Source organism: Panulirus ornatus, chromosome 56, assembly GCF_036320965.1.
Source record: "Panulirus ornatus isolate Po-2019 chromosome 56, ASM3632096v1, whole genome shotgun sequence".
NCBI classification, from domain to species: Eukaryota; Metazoa; Arthropoda; class Malacostraca; order Decapoda; family Palinuridae; genus Panulirus; species Panulirus ornatus.
The window spans coordinates 12,046,355-12,066,542 of NC_092279.1; the positions used below are offsets into that span (position 1 = coordinate 12,046,355).

At 39.5% G+C, this 20,188-nt stretch overlaps 1 protein-coding gene and 1 long non-coding RNA gene across 10 annotated transcripts in view; both read left to right on the forward strand.

Moving 5' to 3' along the window:
- Positions 1-20,188, forward strand: part of Syx1A (Syntaxin 1A) — a 339,980-nt gene that overhangs the window by 212 nt on the left and 319,580 nt on the right. The window lies entirely within an intron of this gene.
- On the forward strand, positions 16-11,028 carry LOC139765900 (uncharacterized). The gene is made up of 3 exons (XR_011716757.1): positions 16-467; positions 2,489-2,801; positions 10,345-11,028. It is a non-coding gene; the product is annotated as an uncharacterized lncRNA (long non-coding RNA).

Sequence of the window (20,188 nt, forward strand, 5' to 3'; positions counted from 1 at the left end):
GCGTCGTCTGCAGTATTTTCTCAATATGGCCCCGAGCTGACACTAACAACCATCACACACGCCCCCCTGGCACAGTCACACCTCCAATACACGCATTACAGCATCCCAAAGTCATTCAGATGCCACTCAAGAAAACACAACACAAAGGAAGTAGAACGAACGTTTCTAGAGTTATGGCAGCCCCCAGATTTCTATTGGCACTCCCTTGCAGCAGTAGTGCCACAAACAAAAATAAATTGCTTGCTGTCACACACATTGCAGTTAATCTTAGTCACTAATGTTTATATCACCCCAGAACTTACAAACATTGTTTACACAGTATTGTTTGCAAGGATTTTGACCTGAATGGTGTTTTTATTGTTATGTTAGAGGGAATGTGAACTTCCCACTTTCTGTCAGTTTCCTCTCATTGTATAGTGCAAGTGGAGGCCCCAAGTAATTTGTCATTGCCTGTGAAATTGTTTAAGGTAATATTTTGTGTCTAATAATGACCATTTCTGTGAAAGGATGCATTTTTGAGGCTTTATCCTGCTTGCCAAGGAGAATGGAAAATTCAGTGATTTGCTTTTATAGCTAGTGCCATTTTGGTGTGTAAGGTTTGTCAACTGGCCTGCAAGTTGCAGCATTGTCCTGCAGTTGAAGGTCCAGTTCTCTTGCCTTACATCTTGAGCAGTTGTATTTCCTTCATTCTTGCAGTCTCAGGGCATGCAGCATTATGTTTCACCTTACAATTGATTGATAGAATGTAGAAATGTGTTATGTGTACATTAACTGAATAGTGGACTTCAGTTGGCTGTTATAATGTATTTGCATTGGATACTGTTCCATGCGTTTTACGCTACACCAGCTGGTAAAAAGCTTAAAAAGTACGATTGAGGTTTTCTTTTGTAACCTTATTAAACTAGCCAGATTCAGTCTAGCTAAACGTGAAATCAAATCTTTATTGAAGAATATTCCAATTTCATTTTATGGAACAGTAACTTTTACGTAAATGTGTTCTGTTTTGTCAGCCAATCGGTCAAATGGTATTATTCCCATATTGTTTCGTTTCCTTGTGCCACCTTAATGCTGGATTTATCAGCAATTCTTATGAAAAATGTAGTAAAATTTATTAATTATAAAGGTTTCATAGGGGTAGGCTAGGTTTAAGCTCTGATGATTTCCCCCCCATGTTAGGGGTTAGGGAAAGTTTATTGATTTGACGTTTAACTTGCGTTTCCACTTCAATATGGCAATAGGTAAGGGAAGAGCTGTCGTAAAAATACTCATGGATATAGTGAAAGTAGAATTCACATTAATAAATTCTCAGTTTACCTGCGTATCAGAACTTTCGATATTTAGTAACTGCTTTGCTTTGCTAATATAGTGTTTAGAAAGTAAAGTGAGTGTTGTGAAATATGATTTGAAGCATTCTGTGATGTTAGATGAAGCAGTAGTATTAAGGCTTACATATTCAAAAAAAATGTGGGGAGGTTGGACTTTAGCATGAAAGGTTGCTTGGTTTGTTTTCATTTTTCTAACATTTGTAAGCAGTTGGTGTGATGCCTGATCTTGGGCAAAACTAGTATATTTTGTCTAGAATATTCAGTATTAAGATAAAAGTTGACTGATAGGAAGGTTAGTTAAGGTTTTTGTGGGTTATTGTGATTTTTATATGTGTATTTTAATGTGTGTACATTACTCGATCGAATATTTTTTCCCGGATATACATAACCCTCACTACTGTCTGCACGCACTCTCTCTCTCTCTCTCTCTCTCTCTCTCTCTCTCTCTCTCTCTCTCTTGTTTAGGTTCAGGGAGATATGATGCTCCAAATCATCCCCTGCAACTCTTATTGTATTCTCGAAGCACTACATTATTGTTACTGAAGAAAAGCACTCAGAATTCAACACTAGTTTCAACACTGGGTAATCGGTCACTTTACCTCAATCTTTTTGCTCCTCTCATTGGCCAATGTATCATCGAACTAGCATCCATGAACGTAGTTTGCCAAACAAGCATCAGTGCATGTTATTACCGAGCTAGCATCCGTAATTGGTACATAACCAAACTAGCATCCAAGGACGTTACATTATCAAAAACTTTGCTTCAAAAGGAAAAGGCCATAAATCCCCAATAAGTCTACACAAGGAGAGCTAACAATATTGACATAACTGTAGTACCATTTGAACCACAAATGACTCTTATGTTGGCAAAGTAACCTCTGCATGTAAGTTTTTTAGTATTTTAATGGGCTTTCATTTATTCATTATGCGTAAATTGTACCTGCAGTTTAGGGAAGTATCTAGATTTATTGTTTTTAACTGCAGGATTGGAATACCAACATGAAAGTCGAACTTGTATGTTTACAAATTTTCTGCTAAATTACAAAGTCTGTGATAAACTTTGTGTCATTGTAAATCAATAAATGATTGAGCACCCTCAGGTTAGGTCAGGTAAGATTGTGTCGCTTGTGTAGTTTAAGGAGGTATGTTTTGTCTTTCCACAGAATTGGAAAACTCACATGGAATTGAAAATTATACATGTCTGCAGGTGTTCTACAAAATGAGAGAGATTGCTCCATAAAATTTTCTTCATATTGAGTAAACTTGCATCCCTAGAAGGTTCCCACCAGTCAGCTTATGAGTGTGTGGGACATGGATATTGTATTTCATATAAATAACAAGGTCCATGTTTTTGTTGGAGTCATCTGCAACTTTATGTCCCATCTACTGCTTGGAAAGATCAAACAAAATTTATACGATCTTTGGACGAGGAAAAGTTGTGTCCCTGCTGTGTTCCAGGTCAAGGTATCTGACAAGGTAGGGTGTCCACCATTTAAAAAAGTGTTTATTCCTAATGATTTTATGTATATTAGTTGTTTATTATACTTGATCGCCATTTCCCACGTCAGCGTGGTAGCATCACGAAACAGACGAAGAATGGCCCATCCACTCATATGCACATATATATACATAAATGCCCATACATATGTGCACATATACATACATATACATATCAACATATACACATATACATATACATACACATACACAGAGATCTACATATGGAATAAATGAAGAAACGGCCACATCCACTCATATCCATTCTCTAGCTGTCATATTTAATGCATTAAAACCACAGCTCTGTATCCGTAACCAGGGCTCACAGACTTTTCCATGGTTTATCCCAGATGCTTCACATACCCTTGATCAGTCCATTGACAGCACATCAACCCCAGTACACCACATCGTTCCAATTCTCTCTATACTGTGCATGCTTTTCATCCTCCTGCATGTTCAGGCCATAATCACTCAAAATCTTTTTCACTCCATCCTTCCACCTCCGATATCAATTCCTTGTTCTCTTTGTTCCCTCCACTCCTGATGCATATATACTCTTTGTCAGCCTTTCCTCACTCATTCTCTTCTTATGCTCAAACCCTTTCAGCACACCCTCACCTGTGCTCTCAACCACACTTTTTTTTTTACTATGCATCTCTCATACCCTTCTTTACTTATTTGATCAAACCAAATCACACCACATGTTGTCCTCCAAACATTTCATTTCTAACACATTTATCCTTCTCTACGCAGCCTTATCTATAGCCTATGCCTCAATCTATTTGATACTGTCGTGACTACTATTCCTTCAAACATACCCATTTTTAGGCCTTCCCGGGTAATGTTCTTTCCTTTACACACACACACACACACACAAAAAAAAAAAAAAAAAAGAGCGTGGTTGAGAGAGCAGAAGAGTGTGTTTTGAAATGGTTCGGGCACATGGAGAGAATGAGTGAGGAAAGATTGACCAAGAGAATATATGTGTCGGAGGTGGAGGGAACGAGGAGAAGAGGGAGACCAAATTGGAGGTGGAAAGATGGAGTGAAAAAGATTTTGTGTGATCGGGGCCTGAACATGCAGGAGGGTGAAAGGAGGGCAAGGAATAGAGGGAATTGGAGCGATGTGGTATACCGGGGTTGACGTGCTGTCAGTGGATTGAATCAAGGCATGTGAAGCGTCTGGGGTAAACCATGGAAAGCTGCGTAGGTATGTATATTTGCGTGTGTGGACGTGTGTATGTACATGTGTATGGGGGGGGGGGTTGGGCCATTTCTTTCGTCTGTTTCCTTGCGCTACCTCGCAAACGCGGGAGACAGCGACAAAGTATAAAAAAAAAAAAAAAAAAAAAAATATATATATATATATATATTTATATATATATATAGGGGAGAAAGAATACTTCCCACGTATTCCCTGCGTGTCGTAGAAGGCGACTAAAAGGGGAGGGAGCGGGTGGCTGGAAATCCTCCCCTTTCTTTTTTTTTTTTTTTTTTGATTTTCCAAAAGAAGGAACAGAGAAGGGGGTCAGGTGAGGATATTCCCTCTAAGGCCCAGTTCTCTGTTCTTAACGCTACCTCGCTAACGCGGGAAATGGCAAATAGTATGAAAAAAAAAAAAAAAAAAAAAATATATATATATATATATATATATATATATATATATATATATATATATATATATATATATATATATATTTTTTATTTGCTTTGTCGCTGTCTCCCGTGTTTGCGAGGTAGTGCAAGGAAAGAGATGAAAGAAATGGCCCAACCCACCCCCATACACATGTATATACATACACGTCTACACACGCAAATATACATACCCATACATCTCAATGTACACATATATATATATATATACACACACAGACACATGCACACAATTCACACTGTCTGCCTTTATTCATTCCCATCGCCACCTCGCCACACATGGAATAACATCCCCCTCCCCCCTCATGTGCGTGAGGTAGCGCTAGGAAAAGATAACAAAGGCCCCATTCGTTCACACTCAGTCTCTAGCTGTTGTCATGCAATAATGCCCGAAACCACAGCTCCCTTTCCATATCCAGGCCCCATAGAACTTTCCATGGTTTACCCCATATATATATGAGGGCATATATATATATATATATTCTTTTTTTCTTTCAAACTATTCGCCATTTCCCGCATTAGCGAGGTAGCGTTAAGAACAGAGGACTGGGCCTTTGAGGGAATACCCTCACCTGGCCCAATTCTCTGTTCCTTCTTTTGGAAAAAAAAAAAAAAAAAAAAAAAAAAAAAAACGGGAGGGGAGGATTTCCAGCCCCCCGCTCCCTCCCCTTTTAGTCGCCATCTACGACACGCAGGGAATACGTGGGAAGTACTCTTAATCCCCTATCCCCAGGGATAATATATATATATATATATACATATATATATATATATATATATATATATATATATATATATATATATATATATATTATATTATTTTATTTTTTATTATACTTTGTCGCTGTCTCCCCCCATACACATGTATATACATACGTCCACACACGCAAATATACATACCTACACAGCTTTCCATGGTTTACCCCAGACACTTCACATGCCTTGATTCAATCCACTGACAGCACGTCAACCCCGGTATACCACATCGCTCCAATTCACTTTATTCCTTGCCCTCCTTTCACCCTCCAGCATGTTCAGGCCCCGATCTCACAAAATCTTTTTTCACTCCATCTTTCCACCTCCAATTTGGTCTCCCTCTTCTCCTCGTTCCCTCCACCTCCAACACATATATCCTCTTGGTCAATCTTTCCTCACTCATTCTCTCCATGTGCCCAAACCACTTCAAAACACCCTCTTCTGCTCTCTCAACCACGCTCTTTTTATTTCCACACATCTCTCTTACCCTTACGTTACTCACTCGATCAAACCACCTCACACCACACATTGTCCTCAAACATCTCATTTCCAGCACATCCATCCTCCTGCGCACAACTCTATCCATAGCCCACGCCTCGCAACCATACAACATTGTTGGAACCTACTATTCCTTCAAACATACCCATTTTTGCTTATATATGTATTTGTGTGTGTATGGGAGTGGATTTAGCAGCAGATGGAACCATGGAAGTGGAAGTGAGTCACAGGGTGGGGAGGGGGCGAAGGTTCTGGGAGTGTTGAAGAATGTGTGGAAGGCAAGAACGTTATCTCAGAGAGCAGAAATGGGTATGTTTGAAGGAATAGTGTTTCCAGTAATGATATATGGTTGCAAGGCATGGGCTATAGATAGGGTTGTGTGGAGGAGGATGGATATGTTGGATATGGGATGTCTGAGGACAATATGTGGTGTGAGGTGGTTGATCGAGTAAGTAATGAAAGGGTAAGAGAGATGTGTGGTAATAAAAATGTTTTGGTCACATGGAGAGAATGAGTGAGGAAAGATTGACAGAGAGGATCTATGTGTCAGAGATGGAGGGAACGAGAAGTGGGAGACCAAATTGGAGGTGGAGGGAGGGAGTGAAAAAGATTTTGAGCAATCAGGGGCGTGAACATACCGGAGGGTGAAAAGCGTGCAAGGAATAAAGTGAATTTGAATGATTTGGTATACCAGGGGTTGACATGCTGTCAATGGATTGAACCAGGGCATGTGCAGTGTCTGGGGTAAACTATGGGAAGTTATGTGGGGCCTAGATGTGGAAAGGGAGCTGTGGGAGCGAGGTAGCGCAAGGAAACAGATGAAAGAATGGCCCAACCCACCCACATACACATGTATATACATAAATACCCACACACGCACATATACATACCTATACATTTCACCGTATACATACATCTACATATACAGACATATACATACAAACACATGTACATATCCATACTTGCTGCCTTCATCCATTCCTGTCGCCAACCCACCACACGTGAAAATGGCACCCCCCTCCCCCCGTGCGTGCACGAGGTAGCGCTAGGAAAAGACAACAAAGGCCACATTCGTTCACACTCAGTCTCTAGCTGCTATGTATAATGCACTGAAACTACAGCTCCCTTTTCACAAACTTTGTCGCTGTCTCCCGCGTTAGTGAGTTAGCACAAGAAAACAGACGAAAGAAGGGCCCAACCCACCCACATACACATGTATATACATAAACAGAGAAAGGGGTAAAGTGAGGATATTCCCTCTAAGGCTCAGTCCTCTGTTCTTAAAGCTACCTCACTAACGCAGGAAATGGCGAATATGTATGAAAAAATAATATATATATGTGTGTATATATACAGTTATTCATTATTATCTTTATTATACTTGATCAGGTGCTTCCCATGTCAGCAAGGTACCACCAGGAAGCAGACGAAGAATGGCCCATCTACTTATATACACGTGTATACATAAATGCCCATACACGCACATATATGTACATATACATGCATATACATGCGCATACATAGACTTATACATATACACACATGTACATATTCATACTTGCCTGCCTTCATCCATTCCTGGTGCTACCCTGCCCCATAGGAAACAGTGTTGCTACCCCCTGCTTCAGCGAGGTAGTGCCAGGAAAACATATATGTCACATAATGCATACTCCGCACCATTTACGGGGTTGGAAAAAAGTGTTCAGTGTTTAAAGGTTTCATGATGTTTTATGATTACTTTCAATACTTGGCACAGGTAAAACATGCCTTCATCATGGCCATCTTGGGTTAAAGAAAAAGAGGGCAAGAGAAATGAAAGAAAAACTCCGTCAGAACTCTCTGAATTTTGTAGAGCCGACTCTAACAGTTAGACATTATAGGAAGAGGGAATGAAGAAAGAAGAGAGAGAATTCCTCAGCTTCACTGTCCAAAGAAAGGATTAGGTTTTTAGATGGTGAGTCCTTGTGTGGTCAATTTCCACATAGAAACTGTGGAAAGTAGAAGCCAGAAGTGTGCAGTGGGTCCAAGCCTTTGTTTTAAAGACACCAAAATAGCTGGAGATCAGTGGCTGAAATGATGAGTGTACAACTGGGAAAGAGCAGCAACATGACGATGGAGAGAGAGGGATGGCTGGAGTGAGGTGGTATCTGAAGAATAAATGAGATGGAAGGCTTTTGATGCCACTTTAGCTAATAGAGCCACCCCAAATGTGCAAGCAGTATTCTGTATTGGGATGAAAAGAAAAAACTGGATTTGAGATAGCTGTTCACAAGAAAAATGAATTTCAGGTCCTATACAATACCTACAATTTATGGGAAGCAAATATTATGATGTGGATTGTATAAGGCCTCAAGGATATATTGGAGGATATGGTTATGCTCAACATTTTTAATGTTTTTGCAGGCTTGAATCATGTTTTAAGATTGAACAGAGGGAAATGAAGTGACATAGAAAAAGATATAAGTAGAAATTGCATTTAACCAGTTTACTGCTTCTCTTTTCTAAGATGCTACACAGGTCTGAATTAAGAGGAGAGATATGTATACCATGTGAGAAAGAGTGCATATTAAAGTGAGCTAGGGAGGGGAAGTGAGTTGAAGTTTGCGAAGTGAAATTAATGGCAAAAGAATGAGTAGGGCTAAAAGTTGAAGATAGATGATTCATGAAGACAAGAAAGATCACATGCAATTGTATAAAACCCTGAGGGACATCACTGTTAATAGGATAAGAGTGGGACATTGCTCCATCAGCAACCACTGCACTGGACTGACAGAGATGAAGCTATACATTAGAAAACAGAGAAGCAGAAAAGCCAAAGGAAGGATGTTTAGAAAGCAAAGACTTATGCCTCATCCTCTCAAATGCTAGTATTCCTTTATTTGTGGTTAGGAGAAAAGATTGTTATTCTGATTATTTAAAAGATTGCGATAAGAAGTTTCAAAAACTTAAGAGATAGCAGAAGTGAGAGCTTGAATGTTTCTCTTCTTATTGATGGGCTTCAACATATATGCTTCCTAGGAAAAGCATGGATCTTTGAATCAGAGATGAAGTACTTAAGTAAGGATGAGAACTAACTCAGAGGCACAGCCCCCTGGACTCAAGTAGCTATGCCATCAGGGTCTAATGCCTTGTCCACTTGAAGTTGAGGAAGTATTCAGAAGACCCCACATGACTGAAATATAAAAGAGGGCATAGGTTCTGCTAGAGGAGGTGATGAGGAGGAATAGATGTGGAATAATCTAAAGTGCAATTAAGAGGACAGTGAGTTACAAAAAAGAGTGGTTTTATTGGTCGGAGAATTAGTTGTCACTGATCAGATTGGAAGACAGGAAGAAAATTTGAAACCCAGAAATTATTAGAGATGCTTTTGATAAAAGACCAGAACAGTTTACCAGTTGAAGAAGAATTCATATCAGCACACTTTCATTTTAAAAAGATGTGCTTGTCTTTGCAATGAACAGCTTTGCAGTGATTGAGCAGAAATGAAGGGAATGGGATTCAAAAGAAGGGGAGAGTTTCACGGCCTGATAATTTGCCGTCTCTCATTCGACAGTCATGAGAGCAGGAGTGATCACCATGACTAGTGGGGAGAAAGTTCTGGTAGAAGAAGGGATGTAGGACTTCATCGCAGCCAAGACAACCTCCAGTTAACACAGCTGGAGACATCTTAGCCAGCAAAGCTGTACTCATCCAAAGGAAAGTCAGGAAAGAAGCTGTGTTGAGCTTTCCCAAGTGCCAGACTTTAATTTGGAGGGGAGTGATAGGGATGGGCTAGTCCTATTGGAAGTGATAGAGATTAGATTGTGGTTGGATGACCCTGAGGGGGAAGAAATACTGTATATATAGTAGAAAATGATTTTTAGAATATCCTCAAAACATTGTTAACCCATTCACAGTGGCACTTCTAATATCCACTGTACACTTAGTGCGGGAGATTCTCATATATTCAAGGAAATATATCCATAACTTTGTTATGATTGACCAAAATGTGAAATATCTATATAATGGGATATACAGCTGAAATTAGTGACACATTGTTTATGTGTGCTATGCATCCTTTAATTCATGCTGCTCTACTGCAAGGTGTATAAGGTATGCAAGGAGTGCTGTTTGGCATACATGATATGTATGGTATTTCTGGAAGTGTTTTTAGTGACAGTAAATGAAATTACTTAGAATTATGATCTTTAACATATTCTCCGAGCATATCACAGCTCCATAAAATATGTAATAAGGATGCAGATCTCATACAGGCCACCTTGACATCTCCACATAGACTAACCAGTGTATGGGAAATATTTAGGCTATGGACTTTGGTGACAAGGCTTAGGATACCACCACAGATATTAATGGCTGTGTATTTTGCCTTGCAGAAGAGGTGAATGATTCAAGAATTATTATTGTGTGCTGTGAGTCCCTAATTTACGAACATCCAGCATATGAAAAGCCGTACTTATGAAAAAGCTCAAAAGAATACTGTTTAACTTGTGTACATTTTTTTCATTAAATTTTACTTGATGCACTTTATTAACTACAATTGTCAGAACAAAATGTTGATAATGTTATTATATGTTGATTATGTTTTTATAATTATTTCTCTCTGTTTTCTGTCTTAGGAACAGTTCACCTGAGAGACAGGTTCCTGGAATGTTACCCATTCATAAGATAGGGACGTCCAGTATCCCTCAGCTGCAAGGAAAAGAAAATGAAACACTGTGATGTATATATAAAAGCAGCAGTTAATGGGTTGATACTATGTTCATTCATCTCAACAACTCTTGAAAGTAGATGGTTAAATTTGAACGTTGAAGGCAGAGGTGTAATCTTCCTACAAGGACAGCTGGGGCACATTCCCTATGTCATGGGGTCCAGGGCACTAAGAGCCTGTGGACATGATTGAGTTTTACTATTTGAGAAATGTTAAAAAATCACTTCTGTCAGCAGCTTTTATATACAGAGTTGTGTAATGAAAGTTATGTTTTATTTAGTTGATTGAACAGCCTTTTGGCTCTCATTGAAATTGATTTGTATTAATGATGTTTGTTAATTTTAAAGTTTATTAATGGGCACTTTGAGATACATTTCTTTATTGCTTTATTTTTGAAAATGTAAAAAGTAGATAGTATGGCAAGAAAGGAGCTATTTATATCCGTTAGCCATCTTCAAATGAAAAAGCTTTGTCACACATTGAAGTGTTATGAATGGGAAATTTGGTAATACTTTTGTGATATGTTACCATGGTCCTAAACCAATGAACTGTATTGAAATCTTCCCAAACATATTCGTAGTATAACATTTTATCATCTCTTTCATTTTCATCCATATGTACTATGATTTTGTTAATCAGTTGTCTCTATCACCTTCTCTTTTATTAATATATGTTGAATTATATGTCTTTTGTTAACATTTTTTTCTTTTTTTTCATACTTTCACCATTTCCCATGTTAGTGAGGTAGCATTACGTACAGAGGACTGGGCCTTTGAGGGAACATCCTCACTTGGCTCCCTTCTCTTTTCCTTCTTTTGGAAAATCAAAAAAAACATATATATATATATATATATATATATATATTTCTTTTTTTTTTCTTTTTTTGCTTTGTCACTGTCTCCCGCGTTTGCGAGGTAGCGCAAGGAAACAGATGAAAGAAATGGCCCAACCCACCCCCATACACATGTATATACATACGTCCACACACGCAAATATACATACCTACACAGCTTTCCATGGTTTACCCCAGACACTCCACATGCCCTGATTCAATCCACTGACAGCACGTCAACCCCGGTATACCACATCGATCCAATTCACTCTATTCCTTGCCCTCCTTTCACCCTCCTGCATGTTCAGGCCCCGATCACACAAAATCTTTTTCACGCCATCTTTCCACCTCCAATTTGGTCTCCCACTTCTCCTCGTTCCCTCCACCCCCGACACATATATCCTCTTGGTCAATCTTTCCTCACTCATTCTCTCCATGTGCCCAAACCATTTCAAAACACCCTCTTCTGCTCTCTCAACCACGCTCTTTTTATTTCCACACATCTCACTTACCCTTACGTTACTTACTCGATCAAACCACCTCACACCACACATTGTCCTCAAACATCTCATTTCCAGCACATCCATCCTCCTGTGCACAGCTCTATCCATAGCCCACGCCTCGCAACCATACAACATTGTTGGAACCATTATTCCTTCAAACATACCCATTTTTGCTTTCCGAGATAATGTTCTCGACTTCCACACATTCTTCAAAGCTCCCAGAATTTTCGCCCCCTCCCCCATCCTATGATCCACTTCCGCTTCCATGGTTCCATCCGCTGCCAGATCCACTCCCAGATATCTAAAACACTTTACTTCCTCCAGTTTTTCTCCATTCAAACTTACCTCCCAATTGACTTGACCCTCAACCCTTCTGTACCTAATAACCTTTGCTCTTATTCACATTTACTCTTAACTTCCTTCTTTCACACACTTTACCAAACTCAGTCACCAGCTTCTGCAGTTTCTCACATGAATCAGCCACCAGCGCTGTATCATCAGCGAACAACAACTGACTCACTTCCCAAGCTCTCTCATCCCCAACAGACTTCATACTTGCCCCTCTTTCCAAAACTCTTGCATTCACCTCCCTCTATATATATATATATATATATATATATATATATATATATATATATATATATATATATATATGTCGGTGGATTGAATCAGGGCATGTGAAGCGTCTGGGGCAGACCACGGAAAGCTGTGCAGGTATGTACGTTTGCGTGCGTGGACGCACGTACATACATGTGTATAGGGGTGGGTCGGGCCATTTTCCTCGCCTGCCTCCCCGCGCCACCTCGCAAACACGAGAGACAGCGACAAAGCAAAAAAAAAAAATATATATATATATATATATATTATTTTTTTTTTTTATTATTATACTTTGTCGCCGTCTCCCGCGCCCGCGAGGCAGCGCAAGGAAACAGACGAAAGAAATGGCCCCCCCCCCCATACACATGCACATACACACGTCCACACACGCAAACATACATACCCACACAGCCCCCCATGGCCCACCCCAGACGCCCCACATGCCCTTTTCTTTTCTTTCAAACTATTCGCCATTTCCCGCATTAGCGAGGTAGCGTTAAGAACAGAGGACTGGGCCTTTGAGGGAATACCCTCACCTGGCCCAATTCTCTGTTCCTTTAAAAAAAAAAAAAAAAAAAAAAACGAGAGGGGAGGATTTCCAGCCCCCCGCTCCCTATATATATATATATATATATATATATATATATATATATATATATATATATATATATCTCCCCAGGGATAGGGGAGAAAGAATACTTCCCACGTGTTCCCTGCGTGTTGTAGAAGGCGACTAAAAGGGGAAGGAGCGGGGGGGCTGGAAATCCTCCCCTCTCATCATTTTTTTTTTTTTCTTTTAAATTTTCCAAAAGAAGGAACAGAGAAGGGGGCCAGGTGAGGATATTCCCTCAGAGGCCCAGTCCTCTGTTCTTGACGCTACCTCGCTAATGCGGGAAATGGCGAATAGTTTGAAAGAAAAGAAAAAATATATATATATATACTGGGGTTGACGTGCTGTCAGTGGATTGAATCAGGGCATGTGAAGCGTCTGGGGTAAACCATGGAAAGCTGTGTGGGGCCTGGATGTGGAAAGGGAGCTGTGGTTTCGGGCATTATTGCATGACAGCTAGAGAGGCCTTTGTTGTCTTTTCCTAGCGCTACCCCGCACACATGAGGGGGGAGGGGGATGGTATTCCATGTGTGGCAAGGTGGCGATGGGAATGAATAAAGGCAGACAGTGTGAATTGTGTGCATGGGTATATATGTATGTGTCTGTGTGTGTATATATATGTGTACATTGAGATGTATAGGTATGTATATTTGCGTGGGTGGACGTGTGTGTATATACATGTGTATGGGGGTGGGTTGGGCCATTTTCTTTCGTCTGTTTCCTTGCGCTACCTCGCAAACGCGGGAGACAGCGACAAAGAAAAAAAATATATATATATATGTATATATATATATATATATATATATATATATATATATATATATATATGTATATATATATATATATATATATATATATATATATATATATATATATATTATAGTATTTATTTTATTTTGCTTTGTCGCTGTCTCCTGCTACGCTTTAACACTTTAGCATACTGATGATGCTAATAGTGTCATCAGAAATCTTTCACTTGCCCTCTGATGACACATACAGCATTGGGTCATCTAGAAAATAAAAAAAACTTTAGCTAACTTTCTGATGACAACATGTGCCATTTTAAGAATTCTCCAGAAATGCATTTTTGTACCATATCCTATGGATGAAAAGATAGATATCTGATCAGAAATATTGGAGAAAATAAGGAATATTTATGAATATTTGTCTTGGCTCTTTACAAACTGATTTTGTTGTTTACTGTTTTTTTTATGACATTATGATATGCCCTGATGATTATTCTGGGTTTGTGTAATGTAACTATTCTCTAGTATGAAACGGGAATAGTTTACAGACAAACATGTAAAGATAGGCATTAATGTATAACAAGAAATTGTGTGTATGTAGATTATTAGTGTCCAGTTTATGGATTGTAGAGGAATTATTTAATGATAATTTGATGTAGAAAAGAAAGATTAGTAACTAAACACAGTCACAAATGAAAAATGTTTGTTAACATTCATGGGCTGGTTACCACCAGTTACAACACCTGCCCCTGCCATGGCCCCTGAAGTCTTAAGATGATGATGAATCTCATTGAGCAGAGTTCAGGTTTGTGATGTTTTGAAAGTATTTTTAGAATCAAAAAGCACATACACGAGTAGTATATTTGACTCATGTCAACGCTAAAAAGCTGTGGCTGCATTTGAAGTTAAAAGAATTTGGCTGAGGGTTTCTTGATATGAAGTAACATGATTGCCTTCTCTCTAGAGCGAATGCTGCTTCTGGAATAGGCTTTACTGTTTCATATTACACAGGATAGGAGACAAAGAATACTGCCCACATATCTCCTGAGTATTGTAGAAGGAAAGTTAAAGGGGCAGAAACAGAAGGTTGGAAATCCTCCCCTCTTGCATTAATTTTCAAAAGAAGGATTGGACGAAAGAGCTAAATGAGGATCTTTTTTCCTCTAAGACTAAATGATCTGTTCTGGATGATACCCTGCTCATGCAAGAAATAACAAACGTATGAAAGAAATATATTCTTTCATTGAAGAGTGATTAGGATTTAGAGCACACCATGTGTACCTAATGGCTAATTATGCATTGAAACTATCATTAGTATTGATATTTTTTAAGCATACTTGCCATTTCCCATGTGAACAAAGTAGTGTCAAGAACTGATGACAGAACCATAGAGGGAAAATTCCTCACTTGGCCTCTTACTCTGCTCCTTTCTATGGAAAGTAATACAGGAAGGGAGGATTTCCAGCTACCCACTTCTGCCCCTCTTAGCGAATATTCTAACTACAAAGGTATAAGTTTGTTGAGTGTACCTGATAAGTTGTATGAGAGAGTTGTGATTGAGAGGGTGAAAGTATGTATACAGAGCACTGGAGGAAGGAGTGGGCACAGCTAATTCAGGACCTAAGGAATATTGCCAAATGGAAGATTGGTAATTTGAATGCATCACATGTTAATCTTGTGCATCTTTACATGATGGCAATGTAGGCTAGTTGGGGGTAAAGTTGAATGGAGTAGCCTAAACTTGAAGGAAATGAAGTTTTTCACGTACTTTGGATACATGACAGTGAATGGAACCAGGGAATCTGAAGTAAGTCATAAGGTGGATGAGGGGGGGCAAAGGTCAGTTGTTGGAGATCCAAACATTGATAGGCATAAGTTGTTAACATCTTGGGTGTTCAAGATAGTCTTACTCATTTCAAACTGTTTGCATCAGTTTCAAATGATCTGCCAAGTTATGTCATGATTTTTCAAAGTTTTGGGTCACAAATGCACTTGTACAATTGCATTTATTGAATGCATGACATCCTGATAAAGCATAGCATTTTTCTCAAGGAACAGAGTCTGTTGCGGAGAGACTGGTGCATCATTTCCGATGGTGTATGATTTATCATTGTTGCTATACAATGGCTCATCGTTGTGACAAGTTGCTGTAATGGTATTTGGAGACCTGAGATCAACTAGGGTTGCACCATGGTGGTCAATATGAGATGTATACAAATGCATGTGGTTCTCTACTTTCTCATGATTCTAACACAACTGCCCTGGTGTCAAAGTGATTTTCTGTTAGTGGCCACTCGCACGAGATAGCATTCCTCCCAAAAGTCACATATAGTGACCATATCTTTAGCTATTTCTAATGATGTTTTTCTTAGAGATGTGAGAGTTGCTTCTTGAAGTCTGGAATACCAGGTGACTTCCTGAAATGATGGTCAATTATTCGGTTTGCTGAATGGATGATTGTTTTTATCTAGCCTTTTCTAGATTCCATGAGACGATTTCTTGTAGTTTTCATGGTAGAAGTACCTAGTGAAGTGTCAATAAACAGTCAGCACTTCAACATTGATTGGTTCTCATTATCTATAGTGACAAACCATTCCAAGACGTCACTGTATCTACTTTCAGAGTATGGATGATTGTCAAAGTATCATGGTCAATCAGATGATTGCCATTCTGTCAGTGATCCATGTGCTGTCACAAAGTACTACAGGAAGGAGCCCTTGATTGGCTTAACCAAGTTGCTATCTGGTGTTGCAATAGAAATGGGTAGTGGACCCAGTAAATGCTTGAATGACTCAGTCGTAGATACTTTTCTGATTAGTTTTCTTCAGAAGCCCTAGTAGTTCATGCGTTGATGGTTGTTGACTGCCTGGGGATTTTCTCTTTTCATTCAGGATTTGAATGGGTTTCAGTGTAAGTCGTGGAAGGGTATTATAGAAATCCTCATTTCTAGTTTTGTCAAGTCTTTCATTAGCAGATTCCCCTCAGGGCAGCTTCTCCTTTGATATTCACTTGCATCAGATCATATGCAATATTATTTATGGAAATTCTCCCTGATGTTTAATGATAGTTATCATGTTTCTGGAATTGATTAATCCAGTTGCTGATACACATCTGAACCCAATGCATTGCACCCTAATCATCTTTGATGATTTCCTTACTTGGAACTATTGGCTTTTGGTTAAATTCTGAATTCCTTTGTCCAGATGTTGTGTGACTCAAGCACCAGTATTCAACAGGATCCGCTAAGAGGACTGTCTGCTTAAAAATGGCAGCAGAATTCCTGTACTGTGCACAATACTTTCTTAAGTCTTTGTATCCTGATTCATAGTGACTTATCGGCTTTTTTTCACAGAACCTTTGACTAATATATTGCAGAAATAGGTCTTTTTTTCATACACCTCCACTGATAGGCATCCATTTTCTCAAATTAGATACTACCTATGTATAGATGCAATCTGCCCGTCTTATACACTTAATGCCAGTTTCGGATGACTTTGCAAGACAGATTGGTTAGAGGAGTCGTTAACATCTCAAGCTGGACGGTAAGACCCTTGAGAACAATGGTGCAACCTTTGGGTATGATGGCCAGTCCTCTGACATCATCCCAGGGGTCAGGTGAAAGACCAGACCATCATCGTATGCAAGGCTCGTACTGTCTTGCTGAAGCTGTTCAACAATTCTGTCGTGGATTACCTAATACCTGAAGGTTTTTGTAACAGATGGTACATATCTTTGACGGAAAATCCATACATATAATATATGGTGATTCATGCGAGACGCATAATGCTTTTGTCAATGGTGTTATTAAGAGGCTGTATGACGAGTCATGATCATCTCCATTTCAGAGTTGAAGAGACAGAACTGTTTGAGCGTAGGCTGTGCTAATCTTACCCTGAGCAGCCAGGTGGCTGTGTACAGCACCAGTCTTATATCATGGTCTCGGCACATCTGCAGACTCCTCCCCACTAGCTCTTACACTTTCCCGCTTTGTTCCTCCATCATATTCAGTGTTTCATCTACCATCACGCTTCATTTTGACTCCAGTCATTGGTCACTACCTTGCCTTTTCTCTCTGCTATCATCTTTTACTTTGTTACCCACTCCTTGCGTAATACGTAAGTTGTGCATTATCTCACTCCTCTCAAGCTACATTGAGGCAGAGGATCCGTCTCAGCTTCTAGTACACTGTATTAACCTTATTCTTCCCTGGATCACTGTCGTACACCGGTGTCAGTTATACTGCAGGCAAGAGACCTCAGCACACATGGTACATTATTTTCAGCAGTGTTTCTGCATATTTTTTCTTCCATTGAACACTTACCTGTGGTAAGTCATAATAAAATCCAGATATTGTAGATGCCAATAGTATCTTCATCTTGTGTCCATTCAGCCATAACTTGCCATTAGAAGTCTTTCTAACGGACTTTTTTTTGTTAATCGCATTCAGTTTTAAACACGTTCCCAAACTCTCATACGATTCATTATGGTTGTGTGCTGATCTGATTTATAACGTTTCCTGCAGGCAGTCCGACCGTCACTTGCAAAGTTGTATCGTCCTTCGTATCCAATCCTGGCCAACACGTCAGTTTCCAGTGATTACCGGCTTAACCGGAACAGTTAAGTAGGCTTAAAATTCAGTGTGGACACTGGAGGGTAATGAAAAACAGCGACGCTTAATAAAGACTGAATGTAGGTTTTTGGAATTAACTCCCACCATTAGCCAGTGTAAAATATTCATGAGTCCATTTGCCCCTGGTGAATGACAATGCTTTCCAGGTGAGTGGTTGGGATTTCCCATTGGATTTTGTTTGTATGCTTTAAGCAGTCATTGCTATAGCATTTCTAGAAAAAAGTAATTTCGTAATCAGGAAAGTACCACCTTGATGTACGATGGTACGTTCTTTGACCTAATTCATAAGGATCAGGTTGAAAAGACTGGGCCATTATACCCAGAGATCATGGCATTGGTCTCAAGGGTCATACCGTCTTGCTGAAGGGGGTGATTATTCTTAAAGCGATAACTTCAGAGTTTTGTCCAAAACAAGGGCACTGCAGCGAAATGCAGAGTAACGAAGAATGGTCATGTGAGTTACATGTTGTCAGGTGGCATGTTTGAGGTGAAGAGATTGTATGTTTGTGGACTGAATACCAGCAGTTTATGTGTGGTTAAGGCAGAAAGAAAAGACAGCATCCTAGAGTAAAGGAGAGAAACTAAAGAGCTGCTGCACAAGCTTCACTTGCCTTACTGATTTTCAGGCGGGCAGCGCCGCCTCTGTGGTTGATAGCAAACACCACGAGCCTTACAAGAACGTTGTGAACAACCAGCGTATTTATTGTGAGTGCTAGAAGAGACGACCTTTGGGTGTGATGGCGTGGCCTTTGACCTTCCCCGTGAGAGTCATCTGTAGCATGGCCATGATAGCCAAGGGACGTAATGTCACACACAAGGAGTTACTATTAACCTCGCATTATCCACTATTGGAAGCAGTGGATTTTTTTTCCTGAGACGGCACGATAACTAAATGCTTTGGTCAAGGCCAGCTCAATATATATATATATATATATATATATATATATATATATATATATATATATATATATATATATAATGATATATTTTATTGTTACATACATTCTGATAAGCACGAGGAAAAATGAAACACGATAATTTTTTTGTGATTATCAGCAGAGACTTGCATCACGCGCATTACTGACCTCAGTGAAGCGCGCAAATGGGGAGATGATAACAAGTAGTGGTGATGTGAGAAGGAGATGGAGTGAGTATTTTGAAGGTTTGTTGAATGTGTTTGATGATAGAGTGGCAGATATAGGGTGTTTTGGTCGAGGTGGTGTGCAGAGTGAGAGGGTTAGGGAAAATGATTTGGTAAACAGAGAAGAGGTAGTAAAAGCTTTGCGGAAGATGAAAGCCGGCAAGGCAGCAGGTTTGGATGGTATTGCAGTGGAATTTATTAAAAAAGGGGGTGACTGTATTATTGACTGGTTGGTAAGGTTATTTAATGTATGTCTGACTCATGGTGAGGTGCCTGAGGATTGGCGGAATGCGTGCATAGTGCCATTGTACAAAGGCAAAGGGGATAAGAGTGAGTGCTCAAATTACAGAGGTATAAGTTTGTTGAGTATTCCTGGTAAATTATATGGGAGGGTATTGATTGAGAGGGTGAAGGCATGTACAGAGCATCAGATTGGGGAAGAGCAGTGTGGTTTCAGAAGTGGTATAGGATGTGTGGATCAGGTGTTTGCTTTGAAGAATGTATGTGAGAAATACTTAGAAAAGCAAATGGATTTGTATGTAGCATTTATGGATCTGGAGAAGGCATATGATAGAGTTGATAGAGATGCTCTGTGGAAGGTATTAAGAATATATGGTGTGGGAGGCAAGTTGTTAGAAGCAGTGAAAAGTTTTTATCGAGGATGTAAGGCATGTGTACGTGTAGGAAGAGAGG